Here is a 13,901-nt window from a genome sequence, read left to right on the forward strand (position 1 = left end):
ACCCAACCAAGGTCAATTTGTGTGTATGGTGTGAGGTAGGGGGATGGAAAAAACTCAATATTAGAAAGATGGCAAGTATCCTCAAATTGACCTGTAGACTCTGTCCCATCCCAATCCAAACCTAATAGGTCTTTTGTTGTTGTTGAATAAAGGACTTGATCAATTGTATATGCTACACTGTATATGCTAAAATGTATATGCTAATACAAAAGGCCAAGAATAATTTTCCAGGGGGAAAGAGAAAGAATACATTTAATTGATATCAAGACTATTATAAAACTGTAGCAATTGAGACCATATGATAAAGATAACCAAATATATAGCACAAAGATAACCAGTTTGACCAATGGAACTGAATGGAGAGCCCTGATCTGGCCCCTCCACACACGGGGGCGTATGCTTTATGAGAGCAGTGGGGGAAAGACAGTTCTGTCAGTAAATTGTGACGGGTCCATTGGACATCCATACGGTGGGAAAAACAAACCACAACACGATGCCGCAGTGCTCTGATCTTTCATGTTTTTATGATGATGAGAGTGATGATTATAACATCACCATTATGTTTTTTTTACAGCTTTTGCCACTCTTAAGGTGTTTTCTAATCTATCATTTTCCCAACAGCCCTATCAAGCAGGCAGGGAAGACATTATTCATCCTTTCATAGATGATGAAACATAGGCCCGAAGGCACAAGTGACCAGCCCAAGGACCTTGCCTAGCAGCTGAGCCTCATCTGCTTCATTGCAATCCTGGGGCTCTTTTACTTCGTGGGGAGCCCAACTCCCATTCCTAGGGGGGATTAGGGAGATTCTCTTTGTGTCAACAGCTTTTACATGGAGGTGTAAAAAAACCCCAAAACATCGGGAGGAGATACATGAAGATGTTAATAACCATTATCTCTGGGTGGTGGGAATTGGCTTCACTAGTTTTCCTTCATACTTTTCAGCATTTTCTGAATCATCTTACAGTAGAGAATTAGTTGGAAAAACAATGTGCTTTAATAAAATAAGTGCAGATACCGATTCTTGTGGCTAGTCCCCACAAAGACTAGTCTGCCCATGGCCACCTTTGAACCTCTCCTTGAGCCCAAGCTTAACAGGGACTGGTTTGGAGTCAGAAAGCCCAGGGTTCAAATCCCGGCTCTGCTACTTTCTAGCTGTGCCAACTGAGGATGAGCCTCTTAACCTCTCTGGGCCTCAGTTCTCCCACCTGAGAAATGGAACTTCCCCCTGGGTTGTTTAGATGACGTAATAAGATCAAGTGTTTAAAACTACGTAACTCGGTGTGTGGCACTGAGGAGGCTGTCAGTCAGTGGTGGATCTTGTCACAGGCCCCTTCCCCAGAGATTTGCTGTAGGTCCTTTGCAGGTGGGCGTGTCTATCATTATTTATTGTTCCCACTTTACAGATGAAAAGACAGAGGCCCAGAGGGGATGCTGAAACATACCCAAAGTCACAGAGCTCGGAAGGGGTCTTCTGAAACCGGCTCAGAGAAGGTAAGTGACCAGCCAGAGGCCACACAGCTTAAACCTACTGCCTGTTAAAACAACAAACTAAACACCAGAAACCAAACTGCCCTTTATCGGGATGTTTACTCTTTGTGAGTCACCCAGTTAAGCCTCTTGAACAACAACAGCAGCAGCAGTGAATACTCTGCCTGTATGGAGTGCTTACTCAGTGCCAGGCATCTTGGTATTTGGCACAATAGTCGCGGTGAATTTTCCAAACGACCCTAGGACATGGGTCTCTGCAGCCCATTTTCCAGAAGAGTAAAACCGAGGCTCGGAGGAGGAGGCCCTTGCCGAGCTCCCCAGCAGGCCTGGCCCTGGCTCTGCCCAGCTACCCGGGAGGCGGCGGGAGGGCCAGGTGGCATGCAAGGAGTTAAGCGGTAGGCAGTGCTGTGGCTCCGTGTGAGGAGCGCGCCGGGCTGAGGCGCTGCTGGCGCGGAGGCAGTGGCGCTGGGAGCCGGGGCTGGAGACGTGAAGTCCGGGGCGAGCGGGGAAGCGAGGAACGAGGCTGGAAGGAGGCAGCCAGCGAGAAGCGAGGCGGCTGGATCTCACGTCCAGCGGCAACCGATCCCCGCGCCCCGCGCGCCCGGGGCCTGGGCATCCCTGGGACGGGCGTGTGCGCGGGGCCTCGCGGTGGCGCGGGGTCCCCGCAGTGCCGCCCGCCTGAGCGCCAGGCTCGCAGGAGCCGGGCTTTCACTTCCTCTCGCCTCCGCCCGCGTCCCCAGCTCGCCGGCTGGCGTCGCCACCCCTCCTGGTCCCCGGCCACCGCTGTCGCCGCTGCTGCAAGCCAGGACGCACACTTCACTTTCCCGCTGGAGGCGGAGGATGCCCCTTGCACCAGCCCTGGAGAAAGAGCCCCGGGCCCGGCTGGAGGAGCCTTGGCCGCGAGGAAGGAGATCTGGACTCCGATCTCCTTGATGCCACTGCAGCAGCTGACAGCTGGGAAGGCGCCCACAGAGCGGGCACGCCAAGCGGGACGCGGGAGTCTCCGAGAGAGACCCCAGGCGCCTGCTGGGCTCCGCTGGCAGAGTTTGCAAGTGGCTGACACCCCCGCAGGTAAGGGCTGAGGGCCCCGAAGAGGGGAAGAGGGTGGGGAGCTTCTGCAAAATGATCCAGCTTCCAGTTCCAGCCGCTTCTCCGCAGGCTGGGGGTTCAGCGCCCAGAGCCAGGTGAGTAAAGAACCCAGAGCGGTGACAGCCCAGCTCCGGGTAAATGACAAACTTTCTCTCCTCTGGCAGAGGGTGGGACATTCTGGCTCAGCCAGGCAGCCTTTCCCTGGACATCCTGCGGGTCCCCAAAGGCAGGCACTCAAGGGCTTCTCCCGCTGAGCTGGGCCAGGAGGAAGGCAGCCCTTTTCATTTGATTCATGAGTCACCCACCCCCTTCTTGGGCAGTTCTGAGTTCTGAGGGAGGAAGCACTGGTCATATTTTCCAGTTGGCTTTAAAGGTATTCGTTGGGGATGATACTCTGGTGGAGGAGGCTCCTTGTTATCTGAGCCAGCGTCCAGGCTGCCCAGGTGATGGGCTTTGTGTCCAGGGCTTTGCAGGCTTGCCTGTGTCCATTCTGGGGTGTGTGTGTGTATGTGTGTGTGTGTGTGTGTGTGTGTAAGGAGAGGGAGAGGGAACTGAAGGGCAGGGGGATCCATTCAGTTCAGTCAGATCACCTCCATCCAAGCCCCGAGTGTCATCCCAGGAGAGGACTCACCTCCTTGGCAGAGCCACTAGGAGAGGCGGGGATCACCTTCCGTTCCTTGCAGCTCCTTAGATGAGCAAAAGATTTGGGGCAAGTTTCCTGGGCCATTCAATGAGACCATTCAGATTGGAGCTTGGGGAGGTGCAAACTTTTTTGCAAAAAAAAAAGGAGCTGGAATGGACAGTTGTCTAAGGACTCCTGGCATGCTCATCCCCAGCTCTGAGGATGTGGGTGGTCCCCCCACACTTCATGTCCCTAGAGGCTGTGCTGAGGCCAGCACATAGCTCATGAGTTGGGCCAGATTATTTTTCCTCCTAATGAAAAGCATGATTCAAAGAGGCCACCTAGTCTCCAAGGATCATTTTGGAGCCACCCTTGCGGTCACAGACCTCTAGAAGGCATTGTGCTGCCTCACTGAGGTTCCAGCCTAGGGCTGGGGTCCCCTCGATGGACTGTTTGGTCAGTGAGGCAGGCAGTGGAGGCGCTTCTGACCATGACCAGAAGGTGGGACATATTCCTGCAATCGCCTGCTGGGGCTGGGAGGCTGTCTCTGGGGAATAGCATTGCCGCATGGTTCTTGGAAAGTGTTTGAGGCATGAGGTGGGAGTCTGAGGACCTCTTGCCGTTGCTTGGGGTTCTGACCTGGGGCCAGCCTAGGAGTTGCTTCCCTAGGCTGCTGAGACCCGGGTATTCCTCCAGGGCGTCGGAGACCGGTTCTTGATGTCTTGGGGCAACCCCATCTCTGGGTCAGGAACTCCATCTCTGGTTCAGTTTCAAGTCTGCCCTCAATTGCTGTGTGACTTTGGGAAAATCGCTAGACCTCTCTGGGCCCCTGTAGCTGCTTCTGTAAAAGGAAAAGATCTCATGTATCCTCAGAAGTCCCAGTTCAGGCACTCTATGACCCTGAGCAATTATCACAGGTGAGATTTTCAAAATCCCAAGAGTTGGTATAATTTAAGAGGCTTGGGACTTGGACACCTCTGTGTTTAACCAACTTTCCACCCTCCAAACCTCACTCCCTCCACTGTAAATGGGGAGCTCATAGTTCCGGCTCCAGAAGGCTGTTGGGAGGACTAACTGAGATGGTGCATGTAAGCCGTGTATGGAGCGGAGACTGGAGTGGAGCTCCACACACAAAGCAGCAGAGCGCCCTGTTTTCAGGTCCTGTGTGTGGGCATCCGGCTGCTATTTCCCCCCAGGGGCTGGCCCTATCGCACCAGGTGATCCTTGGCGGGGGGGCAGGGCCCTTGTCCTCTGCAATCACCTGGCACCTGCAGTCCCCACCCCTTCGCTGCTGCCTCATAAAAGCATGGCTGGACCAGCAGCTCCTAGTGGGGAACCCAGGGCCATCTGGGGAGGAATTGAGGCATCCAGCTGCTGTCACCATGACAACAGGAGGTGGAGGTAAGCTGTCTCCATGGCTTCAACTTAGAAGCTATGTAGGGACCCAGGGCAGAGAAGTTAGTAGGTGTGCCTGGGTGTCAGGCACTGTCTGCTGAGGCTGTCTGAGCTGGTGAGGCTGCTGTTCCCTGTAGGAACAGCCATGCTGGGGAAAGTGCCTTGTGTGTGTGTGTGTGTGTGTGTGTGTGTGTGTGTGTGTAGGCAGGGGACGGGGAGTTGCTGAGATTGTGGGGGGAAGGCAGAAGATTTGTCAGTCTTATTTCGTGCTGAGCGGTTCTGAGGCTTGGGGCATCTGTCCCTCCTCAAACTAGGGTTCCCCAGGGTCCAGGCGGAAATCACCGTGGGAAGGCAGACTTCATCTCTGCTGACGAGTGAGTTCATGGGCGTGCAGTAGGGACTGGGCAGCAGCAGTGCCGCCGTGGGCTAGCTCAGCCTGTGGGCTTGCCTGAAAAAATCAACAGTTTGCTTTCCTGGTGGAGTAGGATGTAAGTGTGTGTGTAGACACATGTGTATATTCTCATGCAGATTTGGGGCACATTTGCTCATTGTGAGTATGGTTGACATAAAAACCTTAGTGTATGTGAACATATGTGAGAACAGTGTCAATATGAGTGTGTATTTAGGAGATCGCATAAACATGGGTTGAGTACGTGTGCGTGTGCATGCCCACAAGAGAACGCGTGCCTGTGTGAGTCAGCACAAGTGCAGGGTGCATGTGCACTTGTGAGTGTTAAGCAGTTGTTTGTATGTGAGTTGGATGTGTCTCTGTGACTGGGCAGGTGCATGGCCACACAGCTGCATGCATGTACTGTGTGGGTCTGTGCGGTAATACTTGTGTTTGAGAAGCTGTGCAGGTCTGCCTGGTGCACGCTCTGCTAGCTGTCCATGCTGTCTGCACATGTCCATGTGGGCGCTTGTGAGTGTACATGTGTGTGCACTGATTATGTGAGTGTGAGCTGTGGTATGCACTCACAGGCTTATCTGTCTACATGGTTTCCAGTGTACATTGTGCATGTCTCTGTGTGCGTACGTGTGTATAGCACTGCACACTTGATTGTCTCTGTGTAAGTGTGTGCATCTGTTGGTCATGGTATAACCTCTGTGATTGTCTCTGTGAGCATGTATGATGTTCAGGGCATGTGCATCTATGAGTGTTAGAGGGTGCATTTGATTGCGTCTCTGAGTATACATGTGCTTCTGTGGGTATGCACATATGTGTATTCAGTGTACACTTTTTGAGCATCTGTGTGCTCACACGTGTTGCTGAGTGTCTGTGCCTGTGTGTAGCATTGCATGCTCAGTTGTATCTCTATGTGTATGTGTGTGTTTCCTGGTGTTGGTCTCTGGGTGTGTTGGTTCCAGTGTACATTTGAGTGTGTCTCTGTGTGGATGTGAATGTTGTGTGTGTCTCAAAGTGTGTTTGGGCATGTTGCAGTGTAACTTTTGTGTATGAGCATGTTTCTGTGTGTGTGCACCTGGGCTGTTGCACTGTACTTCCTCACATGTCTCTGGGTGTCCATTGTGTGTTTCTGAGCATGTTGGCGTGTCTGTCAGGCCATGTCACTTTTGTGCATGTCTCATGTATATGTGTATGTTTCCGAGATGTGCGTTTCTGCAGATCTGAGTATCTATAGGGGCGTAAAGGTGTGTGTGTGTGTGTGTGTGTGTGTGTGTGTGTGTGTGTGTGGTGTAAACACAACTGAGACTCCAAGCAGAAAACATTTCCGAACCTTTACAACGACTCTTCCGCCTGCTCCTCAGGTTTGAGCTGTGCTCGTGCTGTGCACCTTCCGAGTGTTGGCTCAGCGATCGGGGCCGGCTCTGAGCAGCACGCCGGGGTGTTGCGTGTTCGTTTTCTCTGCGCCTTAGCTCCGAAGCCGCTGTATTCCCCTGCCCCCGGCTCCCTCAACCCCCGCAGCAGCCCGAGTCGCTGTGGCCAGAAGCCTGCACCCGAGGAGTGCTGCTGAGCGAACTCGCAGATGTTAAGAGCGCAGGTATCAGATCAGGCAGAAGGTCTGCATGTCGGCAGCCTGGGATGGGCCGCGCATCTCGACAGCAGTGTTTCTAATTAGGAGCAACTTGTTTTCCTTAAATAAACAAATCAAGTGAGGAAAGAAGTTGCCCGAGATGAATGGCTCCCTGGAGCAGGTCCAGATGTTGGGAAGGTGAGGCTAGGGTCCCCACGGCCTACAGATTTTGACCAAGAGCTGATGAGGCAGGGGCTGAAGAGGAAGCCGGGCAAGGCAGTGTGAGGCAGGGTGTGGCTGCTGTTTGGTTATCGGGGTACATGCATCAAAGGCTCTAATTCCTCCTTCTTCCCGGTGTTCATGCCCTCAGCCACGCAACATCGTCATTCCTCCCACTCAAGGGACAGACGGGGTTTCTGTTCCTGGTCCTTTGTTTGGGTCCAGCCACGTGACCAGCTTTGGCCATTCGGGTGAGGCGGATGTGACAGCGTGTTTGTTCCTAGCCGAGGACTCAGAGCCTTGCGTGTTTCTGCCATGACTGGGAGAAGAGCTCCCCCAAGGTGGCCACTGCCCCCGCAGCCTGGCCCCAGAATGAACTCATGTCCAGCCTCCCTGAGCCCACACCTCAGTGAAGAGCCTAGGTCAGCCACTATCTGGGTAGCTAAATAAATGTCTCACTGCACGTCGCTGGGGTGTGGTGGTGTTTGTTACGCAGCATTAGTGTGGTTGTAGCTAACCAATGAGTTACAAGCAGTCTGTGTTTCCTTGTCCGGTTTGACGCCTGGTACTCACTCAGAACTGCATATGAATACCTGTACTTCTCACTATGGATGTCCTATTCCTACCTCGCTTTCTGCTCATCTCAACATTAGCAGTAATAATACAATAGTAATAATAATGATAGGTGTTTGTGGAGTGTTCACCAGATACCATACCCCAAGCCAGAGGCTTCATATATGTCTTATCTATTACAACAGGCAGTTTCTTGTCTACAAGACAGTTTCTTTTATAATCTTCCATTATAATCTGTGAGGCTCAGAGAGGGGAGTTGGCTTGCATGGGTCCCACAGCCTGGAAGAGGCACACTTGGGATTTGCGCCCAGATCATCTGATGTCAGAGACCATGTTTTTAACCATGATGTCACACTGCCTCCTCGGTGCCAGCAGGCACGTTTGACATACTGACATCCTAGCATCCATTCAGCATTTCCCCCTTCACTCTCCTGGAGGTAACATAGGCAGGAATGAATCTTTCATAGAAGTGGAAAGTGCCTATTTGGGTATGTGTGTGTGTGTGTGGGGGGGGAGTATGGGGGCATTTGCTCATTCATTCATTCTTTTATTCTTGCGCATCAGTATTTGCTGACACTTAGTATTCGCTCAGAATCTTCTAAGTGTCATAGTCTGTGTGGGCACTGAAGATGCAGAGATGGGAGACCCCAGTTCTGTCTTCAAGGAGCTTACAGTCCGGAGGGGAAGCAGGAGAACCTGGGTTCTGGAGGCAGATTGGACCGAGATCCAGCCCAGCCTGGCCCCTCCCTGTGGCCATCTCCAGCCACCGCACCCCAGCCAGGTTGTTGTGAGGATCAAAGGTGGTCATGTGGACAGGGCCCTTCACATAGTGCCCGGCACATCGGAAACAGGAGCCCTTCCTCCTGTTCTTTCTCCTCCTTTTCCTTCTTAAGGAGGAGACGGTTGAATGTCACAGCCAGAGCACCGTCGAGATGGAAGAAACCAGAGGCCACGGGATCACAGACAGGGAGACCAGCCATCCTGCTTTGTCTGAAACGGACAGATTTCCCAAACGCACATTTTAGTGCTCAAACCAGGAGAGTCCCGTGGGAACCAGTGAACGTTGGTTGCCCTGGCCCAAGAGGAGGGTTGGACGCAGCTTGGAATGCTTTCGGGCAGTGCTTGACGAGCTCGGGCCCCCAGGCCAAATCCGGCCCCTTTCCTGTCTTTGTCAGTAAAGTTTTATTGGGACACAGCTACACCCTTTCGTTTACAGATTGTCTGTGGCTGTTTTGCAGCTGCAACTGCAGAGTCGTGAAGCTGTGACAGAGACCATGTGGCCAGCAAAGCCTAAGGTATTTACTATCCTGCTCTTCCTAGGAAAAATGTGCTGACTTCTGAGCTAAAAAGCCCAGCTGGGGTCCTGGGCCTTAGCGAAAAGAGAGGAGGCCAGAAATCAATGTCCACAGGTCAGTGACCCTGGATCAGGCTCACATCTATCCACAGGCGGGGCCTCCAGAGGGTCAGCAGCTCCAGAGACTTTGGGAGCTGGGAGAATTCTTCAATGGGGAGATGGAGGCCCAGAGAAGGGAAGAGACATCCCTGTTTGTCCTAGAACAGTGGTTCTCAACCTTCTGGCCCTTTACATACAGTTCCTCATGTTGTGACCCAACCATAAAATTCTTTTCGTTGCTACTTCATAACTGTAATGTTGCTACTGTTATGAATCGTCATGTAAATATCTGATATGCAGGATGGTCTTAGGCGACCCCCGTGAAAGGGACGTTCGACCGCCAAAGGGGTCGCAACCCACAGGTTGAGAACTGCTGTCCTAGAAACTCAACTCCCTGTGAAGCAGGAAGAGAAAGTCATCCCATTGAATCACCACAGAGTCCATATCAGAAAAGAGCCAACATTTCTCCACTTGGAGCCTCTTTACTCTCATTTCGCACACCATCCCGACAAGCTCAGCGACCTGGTTACCCGGCCTTACAGCCTATAGAAGGAGCAAATTAGACAAATTAACATGTGTAGGATGGTAGAGAAAGCACAGTGACAGCAGCCAGAGAACGAGGGCACAGGTGAAGAGATCATAAAAAGAAGAAACGTGGAAATGAAAGGATCCCAGTTGGGGGGCGGGATTTAATGCAGGAGTCAAATGACCTCATCATCTCAGTAGCTTCAGCTTATGCTCATCTCAATGTTATAGAACAAGGTCACCAATCAGAGAACAGTGAACAGTAGCCTTGTCCGCAGGGGATGCCTGAAACCGCGGATAGGACCGAACCCTATAATATCTGTTTTTCCCCATAATACATTCCTGCAATCAAGTTTAACTTATTTATTAGGCAATTTCACAGATAGAAGATGCATTCTTAACTGTAGACCCCAGCAACCTCAGTATTGGATTTTTTTTTCTTACTTTATTAAATAGAGAACTTTTCACTTAAAGGACATCCTTTATGGCTTCTCTTTGGCATATCCGAATTGCCGGCATCACCATCCTTGTGCTTTGGGGGCATTATTAAGTAAAAGAAAGGCACTGTGATACCTCGACAGTCGATCTGAGAATGCAGACAGCTACTAAGCTACTCACGGGCAGAGAGCACATAGAGCATGCTGGATGGAGCAGGGTGGTGCGAGATCTCGTGTGACTCAGAATGGTGAGCAGTTTAAAACATATGAATTGTTTCTTTCTGGAATTTTCCATTTAATGTTTTTGGGCCTCAGTTGACTACAGATAACTGAAATCGTGGAAAGTAAAACCGTCGATAAGGCAAGAATACCATTATGCAATCAATGTGCTATGTTATAGAGCAACAAAAATGTTGCTGGCTGCTGTGATGGCCCCAAGAAACAGTTAATTCCCACTGAGTAGGCAGGGGAAAGGGCAAAGAATAGTTGACTGTATAAAATATTTTGATCCCATGGGTAACTATTTCAGTGCGTGATGCCTCGGTGTCTGGAAAATGCACTTACCTGGAACTCTTCTTCATTTTTCACAGTGTTGAGTAAGTGTCATCTTTCTGCACCTGAAAGAGTATCTGACACATGGCAGGCCCTCAAGAAATAAGCATTCTTTGCAATCAGACAATGGGTTCCAATGTTAGCAACTTAACAACAGCCAATGGCACAGTCTCTGGCCTCAGTGTTCACATCTGTAAAATGAGGCCAGCTGCATGGGAGCTAAAGCTACTACTGAAAATCAAACCTTCTGTCTGTGCCTGGCCTCTGGCTCGTGACATTTGCTTCCATAATTCACCTGTAGAAACCAGTCTGGAGAGAACTCTGGGAAGTGTCATGTAATTACAACTCAAAGTAACTGTCAGGAAGGAAAGTATCTGACTCTGGAGAAAGGAGAGGCACAAATTAGAGCATTTAAAAGGAAGGCTTCCCAAGAAAGGGAAAAGTGAGCTGGACTCTGAAGGATGATTAGGGTTAACCAGGTGCAGAGGGATGGGAAAACAGAGGAAATAGCACGTGCAAAGGTCCTGGGGTGGGAAGGCGAGTGGCATGAACCGAGGACATGGACACTAGATCTTTGGGGTGGGGAGGAACTCGTCCACAATGAAAGCAGATAAATCTCAGGGCCTTATGGGCCCCATAAATATTCTGCTCTTTATCCTCCCAGCATCAGGAAAAGCTTTATAAAGATTTTAAGTACAGGGAGTGAACTGATTCCATTAAACCCTGGCCAGAGCAACAAGAAGAAATCTCGCCCCCACGTGAGGTGGGAGCCCATTGAAATCCCAACAAAGAGGGAGCCCGAGCAGGCATCAGCGATTTCAGGATTTCAGGCTCATTATGCAAAACACACAGCCTTCCAAGGGAGAGGTGAGCTTTCGAAAAGAGAGTCAACAAATTAGTTTTTTAATCTGCTTTAAGTTGCTGAAATGCCCGTCTTCCTTCCATTGTCACCCGATGGCTTGTGGGCTATTTTAACTTTTATTAGAGACATTTTTTTTTTAATTGAAGGAGGTTTTTTTTGTAAAACAAATGCCAGCCATGTTTGATAAGATAATAAAAATGGCACTGGGGAAATGCCACAGAAAGCTTTGATTTTTCTCCTTATGGCATCAGAACTGATTTAAATAATAATTATATATTTCGTCTCCATGCAGCCTCCTCTAATCTCTTCCTGGTCCCTCCCCTCCTGCGCCCCACTTCACCCCACTCCCACCCCCGCCAACACACCACACCACAATATACCAGTGGCTCTGAACATATGCTGTTTCTAAAATCCCCCAATTCTCAGCTGGTAGAGGAAGAGGGACAGGCCTATAAGAGACCAGGATTTCTGACCTACTGGCTTTAGGTAGCACTCAAATCCAAGTGCTACCAATTCACAACTGTTGTGGCCTTGGTAATTTACCTCAGTCTCCTTAGCCTCCAGTTACTCATGTAAAATGGAAATAATGGTAGTATTTATATTCATCAGGATTCTTTTGGCTCTAGGAGACAGAAAGTCCAACTTAAATATATCAATATACTTGTATTGTCAGACATAGAATGGAATATATTGGCTCATGTAAGTAGCGTCCAGCTTCAGGCTTGGCTGGATCCAGGAGCTTGACAGTGTTACAGCTTTCTCTTTCTCTCTTCCTCCCTCCCTCTGAATTCTTTTGCTCTCCTTTTCTCTGTGGCTTCCTTCTGAGATTGGCTCTGGGTCTCTTCTCCTGGACACAAATGCCCATCAGCAGCTCCATGCCTGCATTGAGCCAGCTGCAAGCTCTGTTCCATCCAGTCCTAGAATTGGGACCCTGGGCCTCCTAGAACCAATCACCGTAGCCAGGGAAATGTTCTATGTTGCTCGGCCAGATTGAGGTCATGGGACCAACCCTGGAGCCTTGTTGGGGGGTGGTGGTGGGGGTGGGAATTGCCCTTTTCTGCTTCCTGAGTCACAAAGACCAGTAGCGGGAGAGGGATGGATTCCCAAAGGAAAATCAGGACCCAGAGAACCGAAGAGGAGGGAAGTGAATGCTGGTCAGACTAAAGCAATAGACCAGCAGGCTGTCTCATCCTCACCTCAGAGGGTGGTCATGAGGATGAAATGAGCTCAGGCATGCAAGGTCCTTAGCCCCGACCCCAGCATGCCATGTCCTCAGTGAGTGCCACCGGGTATTACTGCTGCAATGATGATTCTTGGCGTGGTGATAATATAGGCCAGGCAGGGGCTCTGCAAGTATTCAGGGCCACGGGAGACACAACCAGAAGACTCAGCCTGGACATCACACTGTTGCCTGTGAGCCTTGGACCTGCCCCTTCCCCTCCGGCTTCGGATGCTGAAAGCCACTGTCCCTTAATAAGCCCCACCTCGTGGGTCACTTCACCAGCTAAAAGCTGTGATGGCTCAGAGGATGCAGAGAGGAATGCAAAACCGGACGGGTCCCCTAGAAGGGAGACAGAGCAGAGGGGCAGTAGTGAACCAGAGACCAGGGGCCTTGTTAGGGTATAGAAGGGGGGATCCTGCTCCAACCCCCAGCCCACTGTCGCTCTGAGGAAATGCAAGCCCAGGGTGACCATATCTCTTGTTTTTTTCCAAGAGAATTGCATTCCAAGTTTTTTGGTCCTTTTTTTATTTTTTATTTTTTTGCAAAGTCCCCTTGATTGTAAATGTTGGCCACCAATTCAAGCAATTTTAAAACTCAGGACAGACCAAGCAAGCCTGTCTGTGGCTCAGTTGGACTTGGACCATGTTGTCAGGGCAGGTCTTGCCAGCATGGGGGACACAGAGCCGGTTCTGTCTGAACAGCAGAGACCTCGTGTTGCGGATGACCTCGGAGACACCCGGGCCATTGTTCTAGAAACCAGAGTCATGTGCTGTGTGCTTTCAGCACCCCCTTGGAGGGCCACGGGAAGACCTTTTAACTCTGAGCCACAGCGTTTTTAACAGGCCCCGTGGATGGGATTCAGCGAGAACGGCTGCTTCAAAGCAGTTCATTTCGCTGCCTGAGATTATTAATGTTCTCTCTGATTTCCTGCTTCACACTCCTGGTTTCCTGGGATAAAACTTGCTCTGCAAAGGCTGAGAAGGTAATTCAGCCACCATCCCTCCACGTGAGGGTTTGCTCCTGGCTCTCCCACTCGCTGCTGTGTGACTAAGGGCAAGTCACGTTGCCTCTCTGAGCCTCAGTATTCTCATCTGCAGCATGGGGTCCTCATTGCTCCTGCCTTATCAGGAGGTATTGGGCACATAGTTTGCACTCAGCAAAGCTCCTATAAAACTTCAACCCGAGCAGCCTGGGGAGAGGGAGATTGATGCTCAGGCTCCTTATAGGTACTGAGCACTCACTTCCTGCCAGGCCCTTTGCAAGCACCGCCCCCTTTTCTACTCAGGTGGGCCCTGAGGGTAGTGGTTTTATGATCACTGTCTTCTTTTTCTTACAGATGAGGAAATAGACTGAGTAGTGAAGGGATCTGCCAAGGTCACACAGCTAGGACGTGGCAGAGCCAAGGTTTGAACCCCAGCATACCTGACCCCAGAGGTCCTGCCCCTTGTGAAGGGCCCTATCTTCTAAGGGAATCACTCGCATCCACACAAACCCATGGGTACCCAGGATCCCTTAGCAGTGGAGTCCTAGACCCAGCTCTGCTACTAACTT

At 50.8% G+C, this 13,901-nt stretch overlaps 1 protein-coding gene across 5 annotated transcripts in view; it reads left to right on the forward strand.

Moving 5' to 3' along the window:
• Positions 1 to 1,903: 1,903 nt before the first annotated feature.
• Positions 1,904 to 13,901, forward strand: part of WSCD2 (WSC domain containing 2) — a 68,468-nt gene continuing 56,470 nt past the window's right edge. For 2 of the 5 annotated variants that reach the window (XM_036354135.1, XM_036354134.1), the window contains exon 1: positions 1,905 to 2,562. The gene's annotated coding sequence lies outside the window, so the exon portion shown is untranslated. Of the gene's footprint in view, positions 2,676 to 8,575; positions 8,655 to 13,901 lie in introns of all 5 variants that reach the window. The other 3 variants (XM_036354137.1, XM_036354138.1, XM_036354136.1) reach the window with 3 other exon arrangements.

The sequence above is a fragment of the Myotis myotis genome, unplaced genomic scaffold (genome assembly GCF_014108235.1).
Source record: "Myotis myotis isolate mMyoMyo1 unplaced genomic scaffold, mMyoMyo1.p scaffold_m19_p_20, whole genome shotgun sequence".
In the NCBI taxonomy this organism is placed as follows: Eukaryota; Metazoa; Chordata; class Mammalia; order Chiroptera; family Vespertilionidae; genus Myotis; species Myotis myotis.